This window comes from Camelus ferus, chromosome 9 (assembly GCF_009834535.1).
Source record: "Camelus ferus isolate YT-003-E chromosome 9, BCGSAC_Cfer_1.0, whole genome shotgun sequence".
Classification (NCBI taxonomy): domain Eukaryota; kingdom Metazoa; phylum Chordata; class Mammalia; order Artiodactyla; family Camelidae; genus Camelus; species Camelus ferus.
The window spans coordinates 27,353,988-27,381,046 of record NC_045704.1 but is presented as its reverse complement, the minus strand read 5'-3'; the positions used below and the strand labels follow the sequence as shown (position 1 = coordinate 27,381,046).

The following is a 27,059-nucleotide window of genomic DNA, read 5'->3' as shown; positions in this document are numbered from 1 at the left end:
CTAATCATCTTCTGTGTTTCATGGCTAGTCTGAGTCCCAAAGGAAATCCTTATTTCCCCTCTTATAAACTCTTGGGGAGCACCCTTCTCTTGCATCCCACCACCTGTTTAAACTGAGAGAAGGGATGCCTCCTCCACACTCCTCTGGTCCATGGAGAGTGCTTCCCCCTTCACACCCCTGACCCCTGGCCAACGGCTAGCACTCTTCACAATAACAGATTGAGGTGTGAGTCCGGAGAGACAAGCAGGGCATATGAAACCTTTCCTTTCCCTCCAGTGTTGGCCACCCTTGGGAAGCACCCGGGATGCTCAGCTCCATGGCAGGGCAGCCCTGTGCAGGATGGGGCAGATCATCTTAAGGGAAGGCTCGCTGTGGCCCAGAGCTAACTGGGACTGCGTGAGTCTCTAATTCTGGGACACAGTATCATGACACGCATTTTCCCACAGCCCTGAATTTCATGGAGAACGTGGCTTCATCAGTAATAAAGGAGACATTTATCGCCTGTCTGTTCTTCTGTGTCATCTCTCAGTTGGCTGCTGGAGAAAACATGTGTATAAGTATTGGGTCCACTTAAGCCCCAATATATATGAAGTACCAAAAAATTCTGTGGCTTAACATTGGTTCAGGGCGACTGTGTAACGGTCCTGACTTTGCTGATGCTAAATTATGGGTATAGGAACTATGGAACCTCCTCAAATATCTTTCATCATAAAACCAGCTTTTCTTATTTTCCTGTTTCTTAGTAATTGCCAAAGACTGTAAAATGATGGCTTCATACAAAACAGGAGCTAAACTTTATGAGCCCTTTGACATTCCCACTGTGCTAAACAATTTACATAATTTCTAATTCTCACAATTCTGCAAAGCATATACGAGCATCCCCATCTCACAGACGAGGGAGAAACTCAGAACAAACTGACTCAGGCTCACGTGGCTCAGTGGCAGCGCGTGCACGCAAACCCAAGTCAAATCACTACACCCCTTCTTATATGTACAAAATCACCTCCCACCAAATGACACACAGCGGCTGGGTCAATACTCAGGGAACTCAGTACACTTTTCAGCTTTAAGGTGCTCAAGAGGCCGCTTCTAGCTGCTTTATAAAATCCCGGCTCACTGGTTGCTAACACTGGAATAAAAGACCGATTTTGCCATTGTTTGCACAGCAAGTCTGAAATGTTCACAGCGAGATGACAGAATAAAACAAAGATATAAGCAGAATAATTTTTCCAGGTAGACAGACATAATGGACATTGTGCTATTCTGAAGCACTAAGCAAAGGAATCAAAGCAAAAAAATATTTGTTAAGCCTTCTTTTACAAACAGGAAAATTAAGACTGTATGAAGGTGCAACAGCGCCTCCTATGGCTAAAAAGACCTTCCAGGTTGCCGGGAAAGATGCAACACAAAAATTGCCTGTTGAATCAGAAACAAGAATCAGATAACTAAAAGCTTATGTAGCACATACTGCAGTTTGCTTCGGGGAAGGGAGGGGTATTCAGTATTTAATCTGACATTGCTAATACTCTTGAATATAAACAAAAGACACAGGCTCATGGAAACTCATCTTAGAAGAGGAAAGAATCCAGTCCAGCCACTTCATTTTACAGGAGGGGAGACTGAGATCTGGGATCTGTCCTTCCGGCAATCAGCAGCAAAGCTCTCTCTCCTAGGCCTCATGTCATGCACTGTAGCAAAAACCAACAGATCTGTACTAGACCTCTATTCATAAAAGTCACGTCTGTATTTTTCCAACAGTAGGTAATCTAAGTATCTTGCAAAATACTTCTCAAAGAGCCAGGAAATCATACAAGTGTATTGAAATACAAAAACATTTATTTGCACATTAAAACAGCATGAGCTTTATTCTATTAAAAAAAGTGACATGTCAAATCAATGTTTTGATATTTTAAAACCTATTAAGCATGCAGAAAAATAAATCAAAATTTCTTTAATCACAAAAGAAAGAAGCTTATTCCCTTAAAATGATCAATGTGGATTTTTCTAAACTTAATAGTTCTGGTCAGATTTCTACGAATTTAAATGTCTGAGTGGATGGTTACACGGCAACATGAATTCTGAGTTGTAACAACACACATTCTGTGTAAATAATCTTCAAGGCCGTCTGCTTAAGGTGATTTAACTAGTCCCTGTCTCACTAGAATGATACAGATTTCATTAAACCTTCATACTGCACACACACACAAAACCCTGAATCCTTGTTACTTTAAGCCATATTCATATATTCATATATATGCATATTGAATATGCATCAGAAACAAGCCACCCTCTTTAGTATTCAGAGTTGATCCTTCTAAACTATCTGTCCTTGTGACAGCATATTTTTACTAAGCAGCTCTTGGGTGCTTCGTATACAAGGCGTCTACATCTCACAGTCAAACAAGGTAAACGGCATCACTCAAATTTCACAAATGAGGAAATGTACTTAAGCCATGAAAACAACTTACATATTCATCATCAGGAAAGAAAAGAGTAAAGATTTTACTTACAATATTCACTGACAAAACTTTCCTCCATACTAAGACTACATAGAACCAATTCAGTCTTTGTAAATTTTTCTGTCAATAAGCACCACTAGAGAAAAACAAGCAACATCATTAGCAATGGTTGGACTTTCAAAGCCCACTCCTATTTTGCACTATAATCATTTTTAATGTTTTGTTTTTAGTGTTTACAGAGCACTAAAATAAAAAAATATAAACTTTTTAAGTCATTGCCTGAGAATGCAACATTTGTGAAAATGTACAATTTCAATTTATGCCACTCTGTCTCACATTCTCACTGGTGTCTCTCCTTTGAAGGCTTCATCAAACTGAGATCGCTAAAATCGTTCATTTATGGACTCACAGGAGTTCGGGAAACCACTCAACACGGGGCTGATCAGAGGAGCCATTGAGAAAGCATCCTGTGCAGCCTGGGTTCCAGCCCTGAGTCTGCCAGCGCCAGCTGTGTGAGATTTTGGACAAGCTGCCCCATCTCTCAATCCCTCAGCTGCAAAAAAGGAGACACTGATACCTACCCTTAAACACCTGCTATGAGGTAAAACATGAGGAAAGCATTTTAGCCTTAGGGAGGTGTCCACTCAGAGCAAGCTTGGTCATTATGATGATGAGGATTACTTTTAATAAGTTAAGGCAGACAAAAAATTAGAAATCACCATAAAGGAGAAACATTTTATGTCAATGAGCATTTCCTTTTGAATGGATTGCAGAATGTTCTATTGGAATTTTTTAATAAATCAAATTTTGTCCACTAATTATAGATTTACAGGTTCATGGACATGTCTCCAGAAAAAGAATTAGAGGCCTCTAACCTCTGAATACTAAGAAAGAAAAGTTTAAAAAAAATCACGGGGGAGATTATACCTCACTTGAGAGAGTATGTGCTCAGCATGCATGAGACCCTCAGTTCAGACACCAGTAACTCCATTTAAAGACTTTTTTTTTCAAGAAATGGAGAATTAAATCAAAAAGATGGAGGAATACAGAATTTTTTTAGAGACTCAACTCAGATTTAAGATGGGGAAAAAATATCCATTTCTCATAGGAAATCTTGAGAACTATGTAAACCGGATCTGAGTTGTCTAATCTTTTAACATTATTCATGAATTCATATTACCAAGTCTTAAAACTGCCTGATAACCCACAGTGGTGATACTGATCATAACAGCTGCCAACACGGATCGAGCTCCGGCTAGGACTGCTCTGTTCGGCCATCTCTGCCCCTGAGGCCTCACCAGGCTGAGAGCACTAAATTTTGTCATTCATGAGCATCTCGTGTAAGTCCTCCCTTTGTGCTCCTCACTCTCCCCTCACCAGCCCCTCTGAGGGAAGCACTGTTATCATCTTCCCCACCCGCAGATAAGGCCACTGAGGCACAGAGACTAAACCTGCTCCAGGTCACATCGGCATTAAAGGACGTCTATATTTCTGCTGTTTTACTATTGACAAAGGAATCTGAGATATCAATTCAAGGGAGACTGTTAAATAATCAAGTCTGTCAGGTCTTCACCTCAAAGAGCAGATACTATAGATTCCTGATGTAGGATGAGGCTGCCGCCACAAACTGACTCAGCTTGAAATTAATATCCAAGATGAAGCAGCGGATACACGTAAATATTCACGATTGTCAACTCCGCTCACGGGTCTGGGCCCTTCACTGCCTGAACGGGGGTGAAATCCCCACCCCTGTCAGGGATGGAAGCGCGGCTCTTCCCAGTGTCACCCAGGCTTCACGGGCTGTTTCCCCCCACAGGCTGTCCTCAACGATTAAAAATCTCTCAAGATTTTTACACCATGCAAAACTGAAAGACATTTCTGCAGATGGAGCACTTTCTCAGGCTTAAACCTTTTTTGCCTACACTCAGCAAGGGGGAAAATAACACATGACTCTGCAAAGTCTCTGAGCCTCACCACTCACAGGAGTAGAATGGCCTCAGCACAAGATGACTCTTCACGGATGAGAACAAAATAAAGCCGCCCCCAACCACAGGCACTCCCAGAGACAGCGCTCAGCAGTCTTCTGCACACTCACGGTTGTGCAGCCCTCACCACCATCTATTTCCAGAACACTTCATCACCCCAGAAGAACACCCCTGTCACTAGCAGTCACTCCCCTAACCCCCCTCCACCCAGCCCCTTGCAACCATCACCTGCTCTCTGCCTCTGCATGTGCCTATTCTGGGCATTTCAGATCACTGAAGTCAACAATATGTGGCCGTTTGTGTCTGGTTCCTTTCACTTAACGTGCTGTTATCAAGGCTTGTCCATGTTGAAGTGGTATCAGCATCTCTCTTTTTTTTTTTTTGAAAATGTTAAAGTTATTAGAAGGTGGTAAGTACTATCAAAAAGAGTAGAGAGGAGCATAAGTGATTGGGTTTCAAAGGGAAAAGGGCGGGTTGAGCAGTCAGGGTGGACTTCCCAGAGCAGGTGGCCTTTTTCATATTCCCCTTTTTCTTTTTTATTCACTCTTACGTCTGAATAATGTTCCACTACATGGAGATACTACATTCTGTTCATCCATTCAGCAGCTATGTATGGACGAGGTCCAGAAGAATGAGTGTAAGAGGTGACTAGCAGGGATGGCATTTAAGCAAAGGGCAAGATGTGCTTTCAAAAAAAAAAAAGCCAACAAACAGAGGCACAAGGAAATTCAGCGCGTTTCTGAGAAAGTGCATGCTTGCTTCAGCATGACTGCCGTGCAGGGCTGGGGGGGGGAGTGACAGGAGACACAATGAAGGAGTCACCTGAGAATATTCCCCACTGCAAGCAGCTCAGCAAATACTCCTCCCTCATCCTGTATTTTAGAGCCATTTTTGCTAGGTTTTCTCTTATTTCAAGTAAGAGTACTTTAGTTACACATCTGATCATCTGCATCAGATCACCTTACCTCCAAGCCACAGAAAGTCATTCACTGACTGGAGCAGCTCCAAGACATAACGGTGATGGACCAGGGAGTCCTGCAGCATCCCGGCCTGCAGGCACAAACCCCCACAAGTGCCCTGGTGATGTCCGGAAAGTAAAATGCATGGAAATATCTCACTGCTGGTGCACGATATCTGCCCCCAAATTGCCCCAAAATCATGCTGGCAAAACACTACTCAACCCTCTCCCTACAAAATAAATAAATAAATAAATAAATAAATAAATAAATAAATAAATAAATAAATAAATAAATAATAAATAAAAGAGAGAGAGGGGGAAATAAAAGAAAAGTAAACAAAAGAAAAAAGCTAAGAAGGCAAATTTAGGGTCTTCCATTGAAAACCAGCAACCATCACTGCCAGTATCTCAGCTGGAATGGTCCTGACTTCAAAAACCACTGCGCAGTTACATTGCAAACGTGATAGACATATATGTATTCCACGTAGATGATATTACAGTAGGATTTTTCTTTTCGAAATTTCCAGTTGCAACATTAACACAAGAAAGTTTATGTTTCAGCTTTAAAAAAATCAATTATCTTCCACTTTCTTAATTTTGAACCTATTATTATTTTATAAAGGGTGCTATGCTGCAAATTATAAACCAACTGTTTGGCTTCTGCCAACAAGAACTTTATGACTTCACTATTTCAGAGCAAGATTTAATGATGCTTTGAGAAGTGGGGCCTGGGGCGCTCACTAACAGCTCTTTAAATACTGACAAGGATGTGCTATTTAAGTAATGCAAAGGCTCTAACTCTACATTAACTCAGAAACCAAAGAAACTACACCAAAGCCTTACTTTATCATTTTTAAATTTTGCTATTCTTTTGAATATTAAATTTCTTAAAAGATAAGATTTTTTTTGAGAAAGACAGCAGCTGTATTAAATTTCCTCTCACCAAGAAAGCAATCTTTATCAAGAATAAATACCCCTATGGAAATCCAAAAGACGGGACGTTTCTAGCTAAGTGAACATGCAGATCTCAACACAAGCCTAAATCCTATCAGATCTCACTCGAACGAGCTCAACAAAGTCCTGGACTACCCTGAAACTTAGCTCTTCTGTTCCAAATGTTGGCTGAGCTAAGATCATCACACAAGGCAGGAGATAGAAGAGAAAAGTCCACCTGGCTGCATCCGTTTTCTTCCAGCCACAAGGTGCCGCTAGGGGGTCCCCGTTAATAAGCCCTCCCCATGAGGAAATCCGGCATTCCACACTGCCCCTACCATCCCCAAGCAGCCCCGAAGCCCCTCTCCCACTGGTCACCTCCCAGCCTGTGAATGGTCTTCTAATGACCCCCCCAGTTGGTGGCACCCTCCCTCTCTTCCCCACTACATACACCCGCGCGCACATGCGCACACACACACACACACACACAGAGCCAGGGCAGCCTTCCCAAAGCACAAATTTGATTGCATCACCCTCCCTCTTCAAACCCTTCAGAGACTCCCTGGTAGAGTTCTAGCCTCACCCCCGACCCTGCTCACCCAGCCTCACCTCAGTACCCAGGTCCCCAGTGACCTCAGGGGCCCCCTGACCTGCTGCTACTTCCCACTTGCCTCCAGGCTCATTTTGACTGTTTCTCAAGGAAGCATTCCTTCCCTCAAAGTCCGCACTTTGGGTTAGGTGCCCCTGCTGTGTTTCTAGAACATTCTACACTAAGTCAACTTCTGACACTGCTAAGCTCTCAAGAAACAAGTACATTTTGCTTACTACTGTGGGTCCAACCCCTCTCCCCTAGACACTCAGAATTGCGTGTGTTATGAATAAATGAATGAAGGGGTGCACCTCAAAGGGACAGGCAGAGCTGCTCTCGCCCATCCCGACCCCTTCTTTCTGTAGAACATCAGAAGCAAAACCAGGAGTACCTCTCCTGAGGGTCACTTCCTGCTGACACCCTTCACTGCCTCCTCTGTGTCAGTTATAGTAGAAACCAAGCTCCTCCAAAGCCCTCCACCCCTAGGCCCACTCCAGTGTCCTCCCAAGCAGGGGCACCCTCCACCCTGGACCACACAGTGCACTCTCCCCGAGTCCCCACCCCACAAGCCTCCAGGCCTCTACCCGGGCTGCTCCTGCCACCTGAGTCACCCTCTTGATTCCTTCTCCTGGCTGACTCTTACTCTGTCCTCATAACTGAATGTAGAGCCCATTTCTTCAAGGAAGCCCTCTCTGATGATGTCCTTTAGCTCTTGGCTGGGCTCCCTCTACAGCAGGACTGCTTGGCGACCAACTGGTGTTTGTCCACCTGCTCCTCTGAGACCATGAACTCTTGGAGGCCACGTGGGAAAAAGGAGTGAGACGACAAGAGGGGTGGGAAGAGCAAAAAGCAAAATCACAGCCCAAGTCCCAGATTCAAGGATTCTGTCTCAGAAGAAAAGAATAAAATGTTTCATACGTATGTCATTTGGCTATGATTTTTGTGGCTCATGGAAAGCAAGAGGTTGGTGTTCTAGTCTAAAATCCAAGTTACATGCAAAGAAATGTACATATTCATATCCAAAGGAAACCAGAGCTGCTCAACAACAGTTTGCAGTTAAAATCAAAGGAACTTTGATAAAGGCAATCTCTCTCTCTCTCTCTTTTTTTTTTTTTTTTGTATCATATAGTTGTAGAAGTATTTGTATAACTAAGTGATGGCTACAGCCTATGATTCTGCACTGGAGTGTTTGGGGCTGAGGAAGCCCAGATTACATGCACTGTGTAAATACAATCACACCAACACACTGACAGGCGCCCTAGTGGCTGAGCTGAAGTTCCAAAGCAGACAACCTTACGTTGCAAGACAGCTCTCAGTAGAAAGTAAGAAATGCAATGTTCTGTACTCAATTTCATACGTTATGTGGGCCATTAAGTGATACTGCATCTTGTCTAATGAAACCCAAAAATAAATTGTCAACATCAATTTTCTCCATCTGACCATTCTATGCTAACTTTGGATATCAAACCCTCACTCCATATGGAAAGCTCAGGCCTACGTTGCAGCACAGTTACATCAGTGCGGAAGAAAGCTGATCAAGGGAGAACTGGAGAGTTTCCCTTCAGAAGCTGCTAAGTCTGGTTTTGCACCTGTACGTCATTTATAACCACATCATCGTCAAAGGAGTAAGACTTTACATCTGTGGAGCATAAAGCACTGCGGTGCTTCTGAACCATCAAAGAACACTGAGATTTGTGAAACAGTCCTGAGGCACTTAAATCGTACTTTTTCTGAAAGGCTCCAAAACTGACCCACTTCACCATTCCAGGTACAACAGGGAGGTACAGGAATCAGTAGAGAGAACATGACCTTGAAGTCTGACAAGGCCCTGCTTGAATCCTGCTACAGCATTCACTAGCCGCTAAACGGACCAATTTCTTAACCCCTCTGAGAAGGCTTCCCAATCCGCAAAAGGGGGCTGCCACCGCCCACCTGGGAGGCATGGGTGTCAATGCAACACTCAAGTAGGGCGGCCGACTGGTACCTGACACAGGGCCTGGCTAGTTTCCCTCCACTGCTCTTTTCCCCCTTTAAACTTGCACTGTTCCCCCTGGTAAGGGTCAAGCCCCTGGAAAAGACTGCCCGATTCTTCTGTGTGTCCCCAGATACATGCCTTACCATTAGCAGGCCAGAAAAAGAACTATCTCCTCCCCAGTCACTATCAATGTTCTTAAGAGTCTGGGTTTTTTTAAATCTATTTTGCAGGGAGACTATTCCAGAACTGTCCAAGCACCATTCTCCAGGTTGGCTCCCCTCCCAGCGCCCATCCCTTCTCACCTCAAATCTGTCTGATTGCCTTTTGTTCGTGGGAAAGAGAGTCCTCTAGGGTGGGGACTCCCTAGGCCCCCTCCCTTCCTCACAGGTGAATGTGACTACTTTCTCCCCACTCCCCACTCCCACTCCAGCTTCTGAGGAAGTTCCCCTCCCTGACACTGCAGCCTCTGCATCATCCCAAGATGCGCACATGTGGCCAAAAACCTCCCTTCAGATTTCTTCCTGGGTGGCACTGCCCAACCCCCAGACCCTTAAGGATAAATGCCATTGCTCTGAAAATCCCAAATGCCGCTGACTGACACACCAAAGCTGCATGGTCTGGGCTTTCCTCCAACCCAGTCACAGCCCTGCCCCCACTCAGCCTCAGTCTGCACCTCTCGAGATGAGCTCATCCACCTGCATGGCTGTGAACACCAGCTAAGAATGAAGATTCCCAATGTGTATCTATAGTCCAGCTCCTTCACCTGAGCCCCAGTCTCATAGCCCCAAGTGCCTCTTTGAAGTCCTAACTTGGATGACAAACGGCATCTTAAAAATGCCTCATGTCCACCATTTACTCTAGAGTTCGATTCCTGGCAGGTACCTCCCAGGCTCCCGATTTTAGTAACAGACCCAGAACCCACCTAGGTGTTTGAGGTCACATTCAATTTCCCCTGTTCCCTCCCCCTGGCCCTGCCCTGGAATCAGTCTTGTCATTTCTGTCGCTAAGCCAGTCTCAAGTCTGGTTCTGCAAGGACCACGGATGGAACCCCACAAGCTCACAGCAAGGTGCAGTGAGTCACAGTCCTCCGAAGAGAGCTCCCTGGAGGGGGAGGCATCTCCTGCCGCTGGTCACCTCAGAAGGCACTGGATTCTCACAAAGGAGGATCCAGGAGAAGGGACTCAAGGTTCTCCCGTGGTCTGAACTTTGAAGGGCCCGAGGTTTGGGGAGTTCCTAGTTAGCAGACACACCTGCCAGTGAGCAGATGAGGATGGGGGAACCCAGGCAAGGCTGTTCTCACTCCGACCCCTGGGCTCTCTGGAGCCACAGGAAAGGCCTGTGTCCAGGGCACAGCCCAGCCATCACAGATCCCAGCCTGCATTTGCCAACCCAGATAGCCTTGACTCCTACTTGCGACACTTATTTCTGTTCTATTCCCCTCCAGAATGTGATGGACTCTTTCAGAAAGTCTGGCCTGTCTCAAGAGAGACCAAGTCAGTGAAGGATGAAGTGTCCACATTTGGACCAGAGCATGAAAGGAGAAACAGGTCTCATGGCCAGCATGACGGTGGTGGTGAAACCCTTCCCTTGGGTGAGATGAACCAGGGTGTTGGTGAGAATGCAAGGTCCCTTCACGGTTGACTGGAGTGTTGGAGTCTCACTACTGCAAACTAACGACACAGCCGTCAGTGGTGGACGTCAGCTGCACAGACACAGAGTCAGCTATTTACTGCCAACATGGGTTAAAAGTAAACGCTAGTGCAGGGAGGCCTGCACAGCTGCTTAAGCAAACCACATACCCGGCTCTGAATGCCCACTGGCTGAACATAGAGGAAGCTAAGGTCCCCGTTAGTGGTCCCTGTGTCCACCAGATCCAAGTGAGCCAACTACTTAGGAGAAGGCCATGTTGTCCTGATACTCAGAAAAACCAGCCTCGTAAATGGAACAAAAGAGTGGCATGGATTTTAAACCTGCTTCTGCCCCTCTATGAAGGCAAAGTAAAGTAAATAGCACAGGGATGGTGAATGCAAAAATAAAAACAAAAAACAAAAAACCGGTGACTGCTTCCTGCAACAGCATCCCCTGCAGGTGCTCACCTCCGAGCCGGCCACTTCCTCACCAGTAACCACTGGCCAGGAAGCGCCGTCATGCACGTCACACAGCGACAGCCAGGAACTGCGTGCCGAGCACGTTTGTGTAAAAGCCAGAATCAAGCAAGGTGCTGCAGAGTTTGAATTTCCAAATTTAAATACTCCATGAAAAAAATCCCTCAGCAGCCGCCTAAATCAATTCGCATCTCACTTCTTCAAAACAAATAAACAAAATTGATAAGGGGACATTTGTCACCAAATATAAGGAGGACCAAACAGGTTCCTCAAAGCAAGGAATTTAACAGGTATCAAACACCAGTGGGTGATGAGCTAACAGAGCAAAAATTCCAAAAACCTAGAAAATAAAAAGATGACTAGGATAATATATGGATCAAGGCAATTTTTAAGTTTTTGCTTTTTAAAGCGATGGAGACAGCACGGAGGGCGATCTGGCTATTTCCAATGCAGGGTGTGCACAGCCCACCCTTTCAGATGCAACAACATGCTCACAGGGCAGAACAAGAGAAAAAGGAAAATAGAAAAAGGAAAAGAGGAACAGCAAAAATGACAAACACAAGAGAAAAAAAATAACTGACAGCATTTACAAAAATTTCCATGAGTGTGATGAGGACAGGGATGCGGGGACGGTGAGACCCAACCTCACCTCCTGCCCCAGGGAAGGCAGGGGACTGAGGGGTGCGGCGCTGCCGGGTGACACCAACGTGGTCAGCACCCCTAACCAAAACTTCACCTAGATGCGTGTAGACAGCTTTTGAGCTACAAAATGTGGTCGCATTTCAAGCTGGACAATTTTACTCACTCCCACCAAGAGTAACAGGAGAGAATTAGGCTCTGTTCCTGCACCAAAGCATTGTTTAAAAAAGTAATGACTGTGGAATAGTAAAAGCAACAATGGAGTAAAAGTGACTGGAGGAGAACGTACTTGACCCGAGCTCACTGGCCGCGTTATCTCACTGACGTTCAGATGCTGGCTGAGCCCTTATGGTACCAAAACAGACAGACCCACCAGGAGGGAGGTTTAATGCGCTGCTGTATTTTGATGCCGAGAGCCATGCCTGGTACACGAGGTTCTGGGTAAACAATGGTGACAGTGTCAACCACTATGGGCTAAGCACACATCCAGCTACTCCGCCAAATCCCAAGGACAGACTTCAAAAGGCAAAAACAAGCTGGCATTCTCTGGTGGGTCTGCAGACTCAGAGCCAAGCAGTTGCTGAGCAAAAATGTCACCAGTGCCTCCTATGACAAAAGAGGAGGCACTGGCCAGGGGGCTGGGGCAGGGCTCCAGGTTTCCACTGCTCACCCACCAGTCTGTCCAGGGGGAGAAGTAGGTTCCTGCTTACGTTGCACCAATGCACCTACCTTGACTAATGCCTGGGGCCTCAGCAGGAGGTGACAGGTGTTGTGAATGGAGCCAACCTGCGAGTGGCCCGGTGTTGGCAGCTGTGCCCTCAGCTTTGCTCAGGCCACTAAACCTGCCACCTCATCTCCAAGGATCAGAAGAGGATCTCGGGTGTGTAGATCACAGGGCCCTGTGAGGACAAGTACAGCTCATGGCCACGACATGCCTCGCCCCTTCCTTAAGCCATAGAGGCATGTCCGGGGAGGAACTGAAAATTCATCCAGAGCCCGCCAGGCACCACATGCAGGTGGGACTCGGGTCCCCTGTGCCTCTCACTCACAGGGCTGGTCTGGACTTTCTTTTTATCAATTCTCTGACATCTTCTCCTCCAACTTACCAACAACCAGAAAGTAGGATCTGATCTTAGGTAAGTTCAAGGATCACAGAGCACCGCCTCCACAGCGGGCCCGGCAGAACGTGCCAGGTCCTCCGACCATCACCTGTGGGACTGCCATGAGCACTGTCCAGACTCAAGGCCCGAGGCCATAGGCCGGTGGTACACAGCTTCCCTCATTCTCCCCAGCAAAGGGGGACCAACTCTGGGCAAAGGCATCTCACCCTCTTCTGCCCGAGGGACAGCTCGATAGATATACGGGGAAACATAGCAGAGGGTGGGGTGGTAGGCAGCCCAGAAGAGCTCGTCTGCACTTTCAAGCCAAAGTGGGGCCTCTGACCTAATCACAGGGACAAAGTGAGGACGAAACTTCCCCTGCTCTGTCCCATACTCTGTGACACGCCTTTTCCTGCGTAAGGAGCTCATTCGGAAACCCCTAGTGGTATTTCTGATGTCCTAACATGGCATGGTGACTGTCAGGTAGGGAGAGAGGGCCTGAGCCATTCAGGTGCTGAGGCTGGGAGGCAAGAGACACTGGCTCCACCTCCAGCTCAACCAGCGCCTCGTCTTGGGATTCAGCATCTCATCTATAAGCAAAGGGATGAGACTGTCCCAGGACAGGCTGTCCAAAAGTGATGAAATGAGAGCCATGTAAAGAAAGTTTCCCAGTTGCCACATTTAAAAAGTTAAAAAAAAAAAAACTAGGAACTGATTTTAAGAACAGATATTACTTGTTCTACTGTATGTAAAATGCTATCATTTTGACATGTAATCAATATAGAAAGTAACAAGATAGTTTACATTCTTTTTACTAGACAAGTCTCAGCGTCTGATGTGCATTTGACCTACAGCACATCTCAGCTCAGACTAGCCTCCTCCCCAGCGCTCCTAGTGTCAGTGGCTGTGGCTACTCTATTGGACAGGAACTCCAGGGGTCCCACCAAGGGTCCTGGCTGTAAAGGGGGAGTAAGTGTCCATACTAACCCTAAAAGGATCTCTCTGAAACAAAGGCGGATTCACTTTTGAACTTCTGAAAATGGGCGGGCTGCACTTCCTTCCCGCCTTGGCTACAAGACAGCCATCCTCCTTGCTGATCTCTTTCTGGAAGTAGGGAATCAACCCTTCACACAGCCAGGGTGGCCAGGCCTCCAGGTAGACTTACCTGCTGTCTGTGTCCAGTCCCACGAAGTCCTCCTTCTCAAACAGGACCCAGAGGAGGGGGATCTTGTCCCCAGACTTGGCGGAGGCCCCGTTCAGCTACTTGGACTTGAGCAAGATGAAGAGTGACTCAGTGAAGTCCTCGATCCTCTTCTCCACCACCCTGCAGTCCTCATAAATTGAAGGCCACCTCGGTGCACGGCTGCTCGGCCACCTCCCCATGAAGCACAAAGACAAAGAGCTGAGAGTCGTAGAGTGTGGTGCCATACAGCTCCTCTGTACGTGGGGCTTCTCGAAGGCCTTGGCCAAGAGGCAGTCGGTAATGGTGACAAGGCCCACGACCTTGCAGTGGGTCTGGAAGGCTCTCCACCCATTCTTGGGTGCATAGTGGTGCCTATAGTGGATACAGAGTGGCCACTGGGAGCAGCACGGGCTGATCTGGCTCACCAAGGAGATTCAATTATAGATGCAGAAGAAATTCTCCTCTGAGATTATCCCTACGGGTTGGACCACCACGGGGAGAGTCTGGTGGTCCTCAGCACACTACACGAAGTCAGGGATGCTCACGTTGCAGGCCCTGCCGAGAGGGGAGAGGAGACCGAGGTATAAACTGTGCTGTGGGCTGCGGGCCCCTCTGGGTTGCGGTGACCTGGTGTGTACCAGTCAGAAGTCAGGGGATGCCCAAGAATATCGGGGGTATATTTTGTCCTCAGCATCTGCACATAGCTACCATAGCTCAGATCACATTACGCAGCTTTTGGTCTAGGCTTCTGGCTCCTGCAGAAAAGGGTCATTTCTTGTTTTCTGTTTCCAAGCACCTAGCCAGGCCCTATGCAAAGTCAGTGCTCAAAACTGCTGAATAAAGGAATGAATAAAGGAACTGCTTCCCCACCGCTCAGCTGGATATATTCAAAGAACCATAGTGGGATCAAAAGATCTGGATTTCAACTCCAATTTATTTGATGCTCCTAAGCTGCAGAATAATGGATAAGAAAACTTGCTTTGGGGAGGAGGGTACAGTTCAGTGGTAAAGCACATGCTTAGCATGTACGAGGTCCTTGGTTCAATCCTCAGTATCTCATTTTAAAAAAAATGAGACAAATAAATAAACCTAATTACCCCCCTCAAAAAATATTTTTTAAATTCAAAATTCAAAAAAAAAAAAACACCTTGCAATTGACACAACATTGTAAACTTGACTATACTTCAATTAAAAAAAAAATCCTTGCCTTACAAGAATATATCTGGATTATGGAAGTTTGCAAATGTAAAATGCCTAGGGTACCACCTGCATAAGAAGAAGGAAATGTACAAATTTACTATCCCTCATTTATGAGCTATATTTCCTTTTGGGGGTTTATAATCTCTTAGAGTTAATTTTCTCAGATTAAAAATAAAAAGAAAAATTTACCTGATTCTCCACACTGCTGAAGAATCAGATAACTCTATGAAAGCATCTGACCCACAGAGTTTACTCAATAAATGTTTGTTGAATGAATGAATAAACAAGCAAAGTGAATGCTGCTCCCTGCCACAGACCATAATAATGGTACTGACTGGAAATCCCAAGCCCACATTTCACCCAAATCTACACTAACCATGTGGGTGACCAGGGCAGGCCTGTGTGTTTCTCTAAACCCCAGTTTAATCATAAATAGAAATGAGGGCAATAACACAAACCTCAAACGGTTAGTGAGTCAGTAATGAATTGTACCCCAAATTTGCAAGAGGAACCATTAAACAAAATTGGGCAAAGAGTCCATAGGCCCTCTCCATATTATCTCTTACAACTAAATGGGAATCTACATTATATCTCATAATAAAAAGTCTAATTTTTTAAAGAGCCTACTGAGATTAAATGAGCTCACTGTCTCAAATAAGGAACACACAGTACAAATAAGACAATGTCCAGCCTATGAGATACACTCAGTAAACTTTCCCACTGAACCCACTGATCCTTCCAACTTCAGAGCAAGAGGATGGGTCCTTGTGGCCAGAGGCCACTGCACCTGAAGCTAACAAAGCTAATGGTCCCTACTTTCAAGAGACCTTACCACCACTCTAGGTCTAACTTTGTACTTGAAATTCTTTTTCTTTTTATTAAATAGAAACCCCCAATTGCATAGCCTTCAGGTCACCAAAATCTGACCACAGAGATCATGATAGCAGCCCTCCTTTGTGAAACAATAAAATGAAAAGCCATTTCCACAAGACCTCTGTGTAAATCTACTAGGGAACTTCATCCTGGACTGAGAGGAAGAGGACTGGGGAGGAGGGGGCAAACTGGGGCACGCAGAACCATGGGCCACCTGTCCCATGATGGACTTTAGACTCAACCCTCACCCTCCAGGAACTTCAAAATACACACAGACAGAGTGCTATGGACAAGATTTTTTTTTTTTAAGAAATCCCTGACTCCCTAGCAGGTCTTGTTTCTACCGAGACACAGATGGCTTATGTGTATAATGTTTCACAAAAGCCTTAAAATATTATCACCCCAACTTGACACATTAAGAAACTGAGGTAGAGAAGTTTATCATATTGTACAAGATTAGAGAGAGGCCACGTCAGACACCGTATTTAAACCCAAGTCCCTTCTCCAGTGCTCACACTAGAAAGTGTGACATACTGCCACTTTCCTGCCCTCTCCATGCAATAAATCTCTGAAGAGTCTTTTCTGTGCCACCTGGAATCACAATCACATCAATTTTCCACAAAGAGCTATGTCACTCCTTGGAGGACGTGTCAAAATCTAACAGGGTTGGGATGGGAGGAGAGATTTGCAATTTCTATTTCTCAAAGGAAACATGGCTTTAAAAGAAACTGAAAAGCACTTATCTAGTCTAAGCCCTCATTGTGCAAAGAAGGAAACGGAGGCTCAGAAGAGATGAGGAAAGAGCCTTATAAACAAATATTGCCTCAGCGCAGCACCAAGCCATCACTGGGCACTTCTGGGGGAGGATATGTAAGGCCTAGGAGAATGAGTGTTAGAAAAAGGAAAGAGAGGAAGCATAAAAGGCCCGGTCTCTATACCACCATACCATGAACTTCCACCAAATTATCCAGTATGGGTGCAGCCAAAATTAAGGTGGGCTAAACACGTTATAGAAACCTGGAAGTCTCAACCATAGTGGAAACTCCAACATTTACTGTTTTTTTTCCCAGTTCAAGCATCAGCTCAGTGGGCGCTCCCTACCAGGGACTACACGAGGCCTGGAGTTCTCCCAAATACAGATCTCTATTACCATGTGTGCAAACCACACACAGGCCCACCAGAAGAAAAACGCCCACAGATAAGATGGAATTACTGAAACTGAAAGCAGCCAACCAGCATATATTACTAGCAAAAATGGTGCTGCTAGAAATAGACTCAAGGACATAGAAAGCAAACTGTGGTTAGCAGGCAGGAAAGGGAGTATTAAAAGATACACATTAATAAATATAAAATAAATGACAAGGACCTACTATATAGCACAGGGTACTATATTTAAGTTCTTGTAATGAGTTGTACTGAAACCAATCTGAAAAATATTTATATATATATATGCATATGTTTATAACTGTATCTCTGCTGTACACCTGAAACTAACATTGTAAATTGACTACACTTCAATAAAAAATAATTTTAAAAAATAAGTAAAAATAAAAGCAACTCCATTAAAAATAAAAGTAAAAGAACACTGTTATCCCCTTAGCTGTAGGTGGTGGAGAACTCTGGTTGCAAGCACCAAGTCCACTGGATCACTCCAGCACTGGCTGTCACTCTTTCTGACCATCAGAGAGTCACTTGGCTTCACTGAGGTTACTTTTCTCTTCTGTGAAAGGCTACAGTTGCAACTAACGATGTATAGAATCTCATCATTCACAAGCCCAACAATTAGTGAAGACTTCCCATGGGCCAGGCTCTGGACAGATGAAAAGATAAGGTCCAAGATATATTCATGGGTAGAAGAAGTTTATGCCATAAAGACATTAGTTCTTCCTGCTTTGATAGACAGATTCAATGCAATTCTAATTAGAATTTCTACCAGATTTTTCATGGAATGTAACAAGTTAATTTATGGTCAGGAACAGCCAAGAAACTTCTTTAGAACCACCACTGGGGAGGGGTGGATAGGTAATTAATTTCCACTGCTCTTTCTGAAATGATGAAAACGTTCAGGAATAATAATGGTTGCCCAACTGTGAATATGCTAAAAGCTGCTGAATTGTACCATTTAAGTGGGTGGACTTCATGGTGTGTGAAAAATATCACAATAAAGCTGTTATATGAAAAAATACTTCTTGACAATTATTTTTTCCTCTATACAACTAGTCTGCTGCACAATTTAAGAAAAACAAACAAACCAAAACAAACCAGATTTTGCCAGGAGCACTTTAGGACTTCAATGTCCCTGGGTGTCCAACGCCTCTGGTGGTGCTGTTCCTTTTAACACACACTAGCTGGGCTGGACTAGTTGGGGAATTTAACTATCTTTTTAAGATCGATGGTCACACGTTTCACCCTGGGAGAGGGAAGGATGGAGGATGTCACAGCCTCATGCCTTCAGCTCATTTATAACTGAACCAAGCCTTGCTTTCAACACTGTAATCCCTCTCAGTATAAAAACATGTGACATCAACAAGCACCGCCATCATAAAATCTGAAAGTATTCAAGGTACTTACCTGGGGCAGAAACACTGAGGGAGGAGACAGAAGCTCGCTCAGCACTGACGCTCCCTTTTCCCCACTCCACCAGAAGAAGCTGGCTTTAGAGCCTGAGGCTCTCAGCCCAGGGAGCAGCGCCCACGCTGCTGAGCTGGACCTCAGGGATTGGGAAAGGGAGAGGTGGTCAGCCCCGGGGTCGCGGGGCAGGGAAAGCGGGGTAGGGGACACGGGCTGCAGCCCCGCTTGGATGCCAGCCCCAGCCCCAGCCCCAGCCGCCCGCCCCCGTCCGGGTCCGCAGAAACCGCCGGACCAGGACACAGCCCACCTGGTGGCGGGGATGGGTCAGCGGCCGAGGAGAGGAAGCTCGGGAGGAGAGGACTCTCGGGCTGGAGAGGGGAAGGGGACGCCAGCCGCAGACTGAGGGGAGCCCGGCTTGGGCGAGAGGCGGCAGGTGCACACCTGGCCCTGGACAGGTGTGTCCGGGGCGCTGGGGCAGGTTGCGGGGCAGAGAAGCCTAGCCCGAGCAATTCAGCTGAACACACGCTGACTCGCGCCCTCGCGGGCTGTGACACGCGGACCGCCCTCCCGCAGCCGCCTGACCCCTTTCCTGGGAGCCGCTCACCTTGCACTTCCACAGCCGTAGGCCCCAGCCCGGGGCAGGAGCCAAAGTCCTACCGGGTGACAGAGCTGGGAAGGCTTTGGGGCTGATCCCCAGCTCAGAGCTGGAGCTTCCAACCCGCGGTCCAGCTGCCAACGACTGCGCATGCGCAGGAAGGCCAGCGATCAGCAATACGTTCTTGGAGAGAAGGTGGGAAAGCCAGGGAGGGAGAAGATGGGAGGATGAGGGGAGGAGGGGAAAAGTGGAGGGAGACGGACAGGAGGAGCAGAGAGAAGGCAGGGTTCTGGAGTGGGGAGGGGAGTAGCAGAGATATAGAGAAAAAGTTTTACCTCTGGGGGCACCCCGTAGAAGGCAGCAGTCCTGCCTCTGCACCCTTCAAGGCCCGCAGCTCATATTTTACCTCCCTGGTCCAGATATCCAGCCAAGGCCTCTGCAGAACCCCTTTGGGTATCACACCCATTGCCTCCAGGCAGAGCTGGGCTGGGTTTCCTGTTGCTCCGGGAACCAAGCACCCGCAGGTGTTGTCGCTCAGAACTACCTTGGGAAGAGTACATATTCCCCTTTTTCACGCTGGGAAACAGGCAGGCAAGATCTCTGCCTTAGCTCCTCTGTCCCAGGTGTTGGGCTGGCGGGGAGTGGGAGGTACAAAGTCAGAACCCCAGAAGGAGCAGATTGCCTGAGTGTTGGTGCATAGTCCCCATCCCTCCTGCGTAAACCACACCCCACACTCGGGGAACCATCAAGGGCTCACAGTAGGTCCTGGGTGTGGGAGAGCTGCCCTCAGTTCCAGTGCCCAGCTTGCTAGGTAGATAGGAGTGTTACTGAGTCCAAATTCATTCTCCTCAGTGCAGGACAGGCCAGTTAGTTGGGAGACCAGGTGTTGGGGCATGGAATAGCAAGTTTCTGTAGACATAGATGGCAAACAAATGTCCTGGAAAACCGTCTCGCCAAGGCAGAATTCAGGCTCCTTTCCTATGTGCTTGGTTGTTGCAAACTTCTTGGTGTAGGAATTCCTTGTTGTTAGAATCCTTTCTTCTTGCAGCTATCTGCCTGCGTCAGATCCCTGTAAACCTCCAACAAAACAAATGTTATTTTCTATTATGTAACTTGTTATCTTTATATGAATGGAAAATTATTAAATATCCTTAAAATTCAGAGCCTTCAGAATAGGCTCTCCTGTATATTTTAGGCTCTAGGCAACATTGTTTTATAAGCAAGATGAAGCCTAGGAGACAGAGCACAGGGTTAAAGTCAAAGGAACTGATCTAATATGGAGTCAGATTTGTTCTTTTCTATTACCAGGGCAGAAGCCACTTGAGGATTTAAATCCCTTTAAGTTAAAAATAAGTAAAACTTTAAAGGAATTTACATACATAGGTGGGAATGTGCATAGAATATCTGGAAAACACACAATGGATTGTAAACTGTGGCATCTCCAGGGAGGGCTGAAAGAACAGAGGATGAGGGAAAATTTCTTTCACTTGTGTATTTTTGTTCTCTGTTTGAATTTTTTTAACCATATGCATGTATTTCTTTTTCAGTTAAAAAAAAACGTGTAATGGAGCAAAGGACTAACTAGCTCAGCAAATACAGCAGCCATGGAATCACTGAGCCATCACTTTTGATTTAAGCCAGGAAGCATTTATTGACTCTCTCTTATGTGCCCAGTGCTGTTTTAAGACTTTTTTTTTTTTTTTTTTTATAAAATACTAACATGCTATCCCTCACCCCTGCCCATGGCTGGTGGAAAACCAACTGAGATTTTATTGAGTTGTTTTCCAAGGAGTAGAGTTGAGTTATAAACATAACATATTTTCAGGGCAAAACAGGCCGAGTGGTTTCCCAGCAGTCCAGACAGCTCTGAAGGGTTTTCAATAGAGGCGCTCAAAGGCTGAGAAATAAAGCCTCCAGGACCCTACAAAAAGCTGCCCAAAGTGCCTTCTCCATGGCACTACTGAAATAGGAAAGAACAAATCTGACTCCATATTAGATCTGTTCCTTTGACTTTAACCCTGTGCCCTGTTTCCTAGGCTTAGTCTCGTTGGTTCTGCACCTTTTGTAAAACAATGTTGCCTAGAGCCTGAAATATACAGGAGGCCCTATTCTCAAGGCTCTGACTTTGAAGGGTATTAACACTTTTCCATTCATATAAAGATAACAAGTTACAGAATAGAAAATAGCATTTGTTTGTTGGAGGTTTACACGGATCTGACCCAGTTGAAGAGCTGCAAGAACAAAGGATTCTAACAACAAAGAATTCATACACCAAGTGTGCAACAACCAATCATTCCCGCTTCCCCTTGTTAATATAAGAAGAGCCTGAATTCTGACTTGGGGAGATGGTTTTCCAGGACATTATTCTACCAACTTCTCAGCTGGCTTTCCAAATTAAAGTTGCTATTTCTTGCCCCAAAACCTGGTCTCCCAATTTATTGGCCTGTAATGCATGAGCAGAACAAGCTTGGACTTGGAAACACACAGATACATTGAAAGTACCCATTTGGTATATTAAATGACCTTCTTCCACTCGTCTTCCTGACGTTTTCTTCTCTTGACCACTCCAGCTATGTTTATGAAAAACCTGCCATCTGGACACATTTCCATCTCTAGCCACTACCCTTCTAGGTAAGAACGGATGCCAAGTAGGCAATGGAAGTTGCTAGAAGGTATTACCTGGCCAAAAAAGAGCAGAAGTGGGTTCGGGCTGATTTTCAGGAGCAGGCTGGGACACCTGACATGTTGTCATAAGTACGGATAGACAGCTGGGCACCAAAGGAGAAGCTTCTAAACTTCCATGAGGGACTTGTTGGATAGGAAGGAAAAGTCCCAGACTATAGCTCTGATCCCACCACGAGCTTCCTGGGCAAGGCTGGGCAAGTCATTTAAATTCTCTAGGCCCGTGCTGTCCAACATGGGAACCACCAGCCACATGCAGGATTATGAAGTTATTCTGTAGCCAGACCGAATTATAAATAAACATTTTATTGCAAAGGCTCAGCAGGTATAATCTTTAAAAACATTATTGGTTAGCTTGCCCTAACTAGTTATTTTTGTATGTCTAGCTTTCTGTGGTTTGTAATGCCTGCGACTAATGATTCCCTTACAGTGAGGTATTTAGAAATTATAAGTTACTGGACACAGTACCCTCATATCACAGTTGAAGAAAACTGATCCACATAAGCAAGGTGATCTGACTTAGTAGTTTTGAGCAGGGGCTCTGGGGCCAGCCTGCGTGAGTATAAATTCTCACTCTGCCTCCAGGGGTTTCTGTGTGAATCTTGGACAAATTATTATTGTTGTTTTTGTTGTTGTTTTTTTTTTGTTGTTGTTTGTGCCTCTTTTTCCTTACCTTTTAAGTAGCGAGGAATATGTAGGCTCTATCTCCTACTGTGTTGGCAGGATTAAATGAGTAAACGTCTGTGCTGCCCACTTCCCTGGGTTTCAGCATTCTCCAGGCAATCAGTGCCAAACTCAGAGGCATTCTCCACTGTCTTCATCAGTCTGGGATGCTGTAACAAATTACCATGGCTCAGGTGGCTAAAACAACCAGCATATTCCTTACGGTTTGGAGGCTGAGACTTTCAAGGTCAATGTATCTGGGAGAGGATTGCCTTCATGGCTCAAAGATGGTTATCTTCCCACTATCTTCATGGGCCAGAGAGCAAGGAGAAGTAAGCACTCTGGGGCCCTGTATAAGAATACTAATCCCATTCATGAGGGCTCTACTCTCATGACCTCATTTTATCCTACTAATCACCTCCCAAAGGCCCCGCCTTCCAATACCATCACCCTGGGATATGGGGTTTAAACATATGGATTTTGAGGGGATGCAAACATTCAGTCCACACATCGGCTAACTCTCCCCAACATGCAGTCATCAAACCTGTAGCTAATTTCAAAGTAATGTTTACATCTCTCTGCCCATTTCCATTCCTACATTCACTAACACTGAAGCCCTGTTACATTTTATTCCTTATTTTTCTGGTAGACATTTAATTGATTCCTCTACTTCAATACTCTCCTCACTCCAAACAGTCTGCTTAACAGCCCTGCCATGTAGACCTTCCTTAAAACAACTTCCCACTTCACCTGGTTGTTTTTTAAATGTAAATGTCAGAATCCTCTCCACACCCCATCCTAGACCTTTAATCCCTTACACTACCACTCACTATGTTATTTTTCTATTACCACTGTAACAAATTTCCATAAGATTAATAGCTTAAACCAGCACAGATTTATCACCTTATGGCTGTGGAGGTCAGAGAACCAACAAAGTTCTCATTTGGCTAAATTCAAGGTACCAGCAGGTTTCCTTCCTTCTAGAGGGTCTAGAAGAGAATGTTTCCTTGTTTGTTTGTTTGTTTTCCAGTTTACAGAGGTCACCTAACTTCCTTAGCTTGTGCCCCACGACTTCCTCCATTTTCATGGCCAGCAGCCTTTCTGAAGATTGTTCCATGGCTACACCTCCCTCTGAATTTAAACTCAGCTGGAAATGTCCTCCATTTTAAGGACCCCTGTGATTACATTGGGCCCACCTTGACAATCCAGGCTACTCACCCTACTGTCTCATCTCAGGATCCCCTTTTCCCATCCCACTCAGGCATTATGTATGTGGCTGTGACACTCACCTTGTGTGACATTTCCTTTCATGGGCAATTTAAGCTTCAAGGCACTTATGAATGGCTTTTTGTTTTTCTTCCTTAGTCTCTCTACATTCAGTATGTCTGCTGAGATTATATGAATCCTGTTTATTTGTGGCCCTGAACTAATCTTTAATAATGTATCATGGGTTTAAAGGCTAACTAATAGACAATTTAGGAGACAGAAATCCTCTAAGATTTTTGTCCTAAAATATCTGTCATCCCTTTTGCCATGTACAGTAACATGTCACAGGTGGCTATCCTGTGGTGGGGGAGGGACATGATTCTGCCATCACACTCCCCTCATTCTCACCAATGGGCTGATTGCCTAACCAAGGATCTATGCTCCCCGCTTTGCTCACTTCCTCCTCCTTTCCATTGACTACCCTGTTCCCATCGCTTCCTTCATTCAGCACATTAGGATTTCATGACCACATTCTTCTCTAAATGGAATGGGTATCTTGAGTCTAATGTCTGACAACTGTTCTTACTGTATATGCACACACTGACCTGCACATAACCCCGTCCAGCTCTTTATTTTCCTGGAATCTTCCAGAGGAATCAGTTCCATGATGATGATGATGATGATGATGATGATGATGATGATGATGATGATGATGATGATACTGACAGTGATGACAGGGGCCTCTCAAGGATTCCGGTAAGGAGGGAATCAATAAAGGGAGGGAATCATTGCAAAATTGCCCCAGAAACAGGCTTACAAGTAAATAATTGCAATAGTGTTTAATGAAATTGACTAATATTTAACTATTTTTAAAACTTTATATCACTGAATTTAAAATTTTAACAGGAATTTTCATTCACCACTAACCAAGATTCAACTCTAGGACCAAAGTCTAAGGATTTCTATCTTCTAACAAATTGTCCACTAGCCTTTTAAACACATGATCCTTTTAAAAATCTTAGTGCTGGGCTGAAAATAAGCAGGATTCATATAATCTCACCAGACACAGTGAATGTGGAAAGACTAAGAAAGAAAAACAAAAAGCCATTCATAACGTCTTGAAACTTACGTTGTTCACAGGAGAAAATGTTAGCCAAGGTGAGTGTCATATCAACATGATGCCTGAGTGGGATGGGGAAGCTGATCTTCCTCATCAGGCATTTATGCTGATTTGTTAGATACCAACACTATTTCCTCATTGGATTTACTTCTAAAAAGTATGGAAGAGTTTAGGCTCTACCAAAAACAGACTAAACATTTTCCCCTGCTGTCAGGTCTCTGGACTGAATGTCCCCACAAGAAGGACATGATTATGTTTCATAGGGAAGTATTCCTGAGAAGCAACAGGCTTTTTGAGGACAGAACTTCAGGGCCCCCCATGGAGGGCTGGAGGAGGGCTAGAGGGGACACTGTAAAAACAGCAGGAGTGAGTTCAGATACTGCTGCTCAGGTCGCCAAGGGCAGCATTGCTCTCTTTAAGGATATGTCATTCTCCCAAAAGTTCCATGAGTGAAGGAGGCTGTGAACACTAAGCAGGTTGTTAAGACACAGCAGCACATAATTTGCGCCACAACTCAATTACAGTATGTTTTGATGTTTGGAAAATAATTAGCCCATTGTTCTTTGAACCTGCAACAGTAGCAATAGGAAGAAAAAAGACTGAGCCATCTTGGAGACAACAATCAATAAACAATTCTAAATGTGCAGGATTCCTTGATGATATGCAAGCAATGAGTTAGATGTCTGCTGTAGATACCTCTTACTGCAGGGCTTACTCCTGCAAAGCATAGAACTAGTTTTCTCAGCAGACAGAAGGAACCAAGTCAAGATTCCTAATCTTGAGAGGTTTACTATATGGCAGGAAAGATCAGACAATTACATACAGCCAAATATGAATAAATGTAATCAAATATTATGAAATGTGAATGAAGCAAAGACGAAAGAGAAATTCCTTTAACTGGGATCTAGAGAGACTTCTTCAGAAAATGTGGCTTTGGAGATGGCCAAAAAGATGGGTGGAATTTTGGCAGAAAAGGATGTAAGGAATTTAAAAACTGATTCTAAAATTCATATAAAAATGCAAAGGATCCAAAATATCCAAAACAACTTTGAACAAGAAAAACAAAGTTGGAAGACTTACACTATCTGATTTTCAGAATTTTTCTAATAAAGCTACAGTAATAAGAATGTGTGGTATTGGTATAAGACAGGAAAATAGAATAATGGAACAGAATAGAATGTTCAGAACTAAACCAACACTTATATAGACAGTTGATTCTCAAAAAGGATGCAGTGGAGAAAGGATCTTTTCAACAAGTAGTGCTGGAAAAAATAGATAGTGATATGCCAAAAAAAATGAACTTTGATCCACAACTCATAAAATATACAAAAATTAACTCAAAATGGATCATAGATCTTAATAGGAAATCTAAAACTATAAAACAGCAGGAGAAAAAGCATAGGCTTAAGCTTTATGACTTTGGGTTTGGCAAATATTTCTTTGCTATGACACCAAAACTATAATCTATTTTAAAAATGAATTGATAGAGTGAACTTTATCAAAATGAAGACTCTTCAAAGCTCTTCTAAACACTGCTAAGCAAATGAAAAGACAAGCCATAGACAGAAGCTATTTGCAGATCATATATCTGATAAAGGTCTCTCTTTGTATCTGATCCAGAATAAAAAGGTCTCAAAACTCAATAATAATACAAACACCTGAATGAATGAATGAGACCAGAAAACACACTTCACTAAAGATATACAGATGGATAATAAGCATATGAAAAGATGCTGATTAAAGATGCCATTAGTAATTAGAGAAATGCTTTTTAAAACCACAGTGAGATACTAGTACACAAACATACTAGAATGAATATGATTAGAAAGACCGACCTTACAAAGTGCTGGCAAGGAAGTAGAGCAACCAGAACTGATACAAACCATGAGTAATTTACAAAAACACAACCATTTTGGAAAACTGTTTAACAGTTTCTTTAAAAAAAGGTAAACACCTATCTACCATATAACCCAGACATTCCTCATCTGGTGCTTTAGAAAATAAAAGCATATGTCCATACAAAGACTTGTAACCAAATACTCACTGCAATTTTATTTATAATAGCTCAAGTTGTAAATAACCCATGCATCCATCAAGAAGTAAATGCAGAAACAAACGATGGTCTATCCAAACACTGGTCACAATAAACTGTTCAGAAAAAACTCAACACTAAACAATACTCTGCTATAAGAAAAATAAGCTATTAATACATCAACACAGATG

The 27,059-nt window shown here is 44.5% G+C and overlaps 1 long non-coding RNA gene and 1 pseudogene across 1 annotated transcript; both read right to left on the bottom strand.

The window, feature by feature from the left end:
* Nucleotides 1-8,340, bottom strand: part of LOC116665729 — a 43,096-nt pseudogene extending 34,756 nt beyond the window's left edge.
* Nucleotides 8,341-19,412: 11,072 nt separating this feature from the next.
* On the bottom strand, nt 19,413-24,435 carry LOC116665731. The gene is made up of 3 exons (XR_004322381.1): nt 24,322-24,435; nt 22,521-22,680; nt 19,413-19,454 (listed from the first exon to the last, which is right to left on the bottom strand). It is a non-coding gene; the product is annotated as an uncharacterized LOC116665731 (long non-coding RNA).
* Between the last annotated feature and the right edge of the window lie 2,624 nt (nt 24,436-27,059).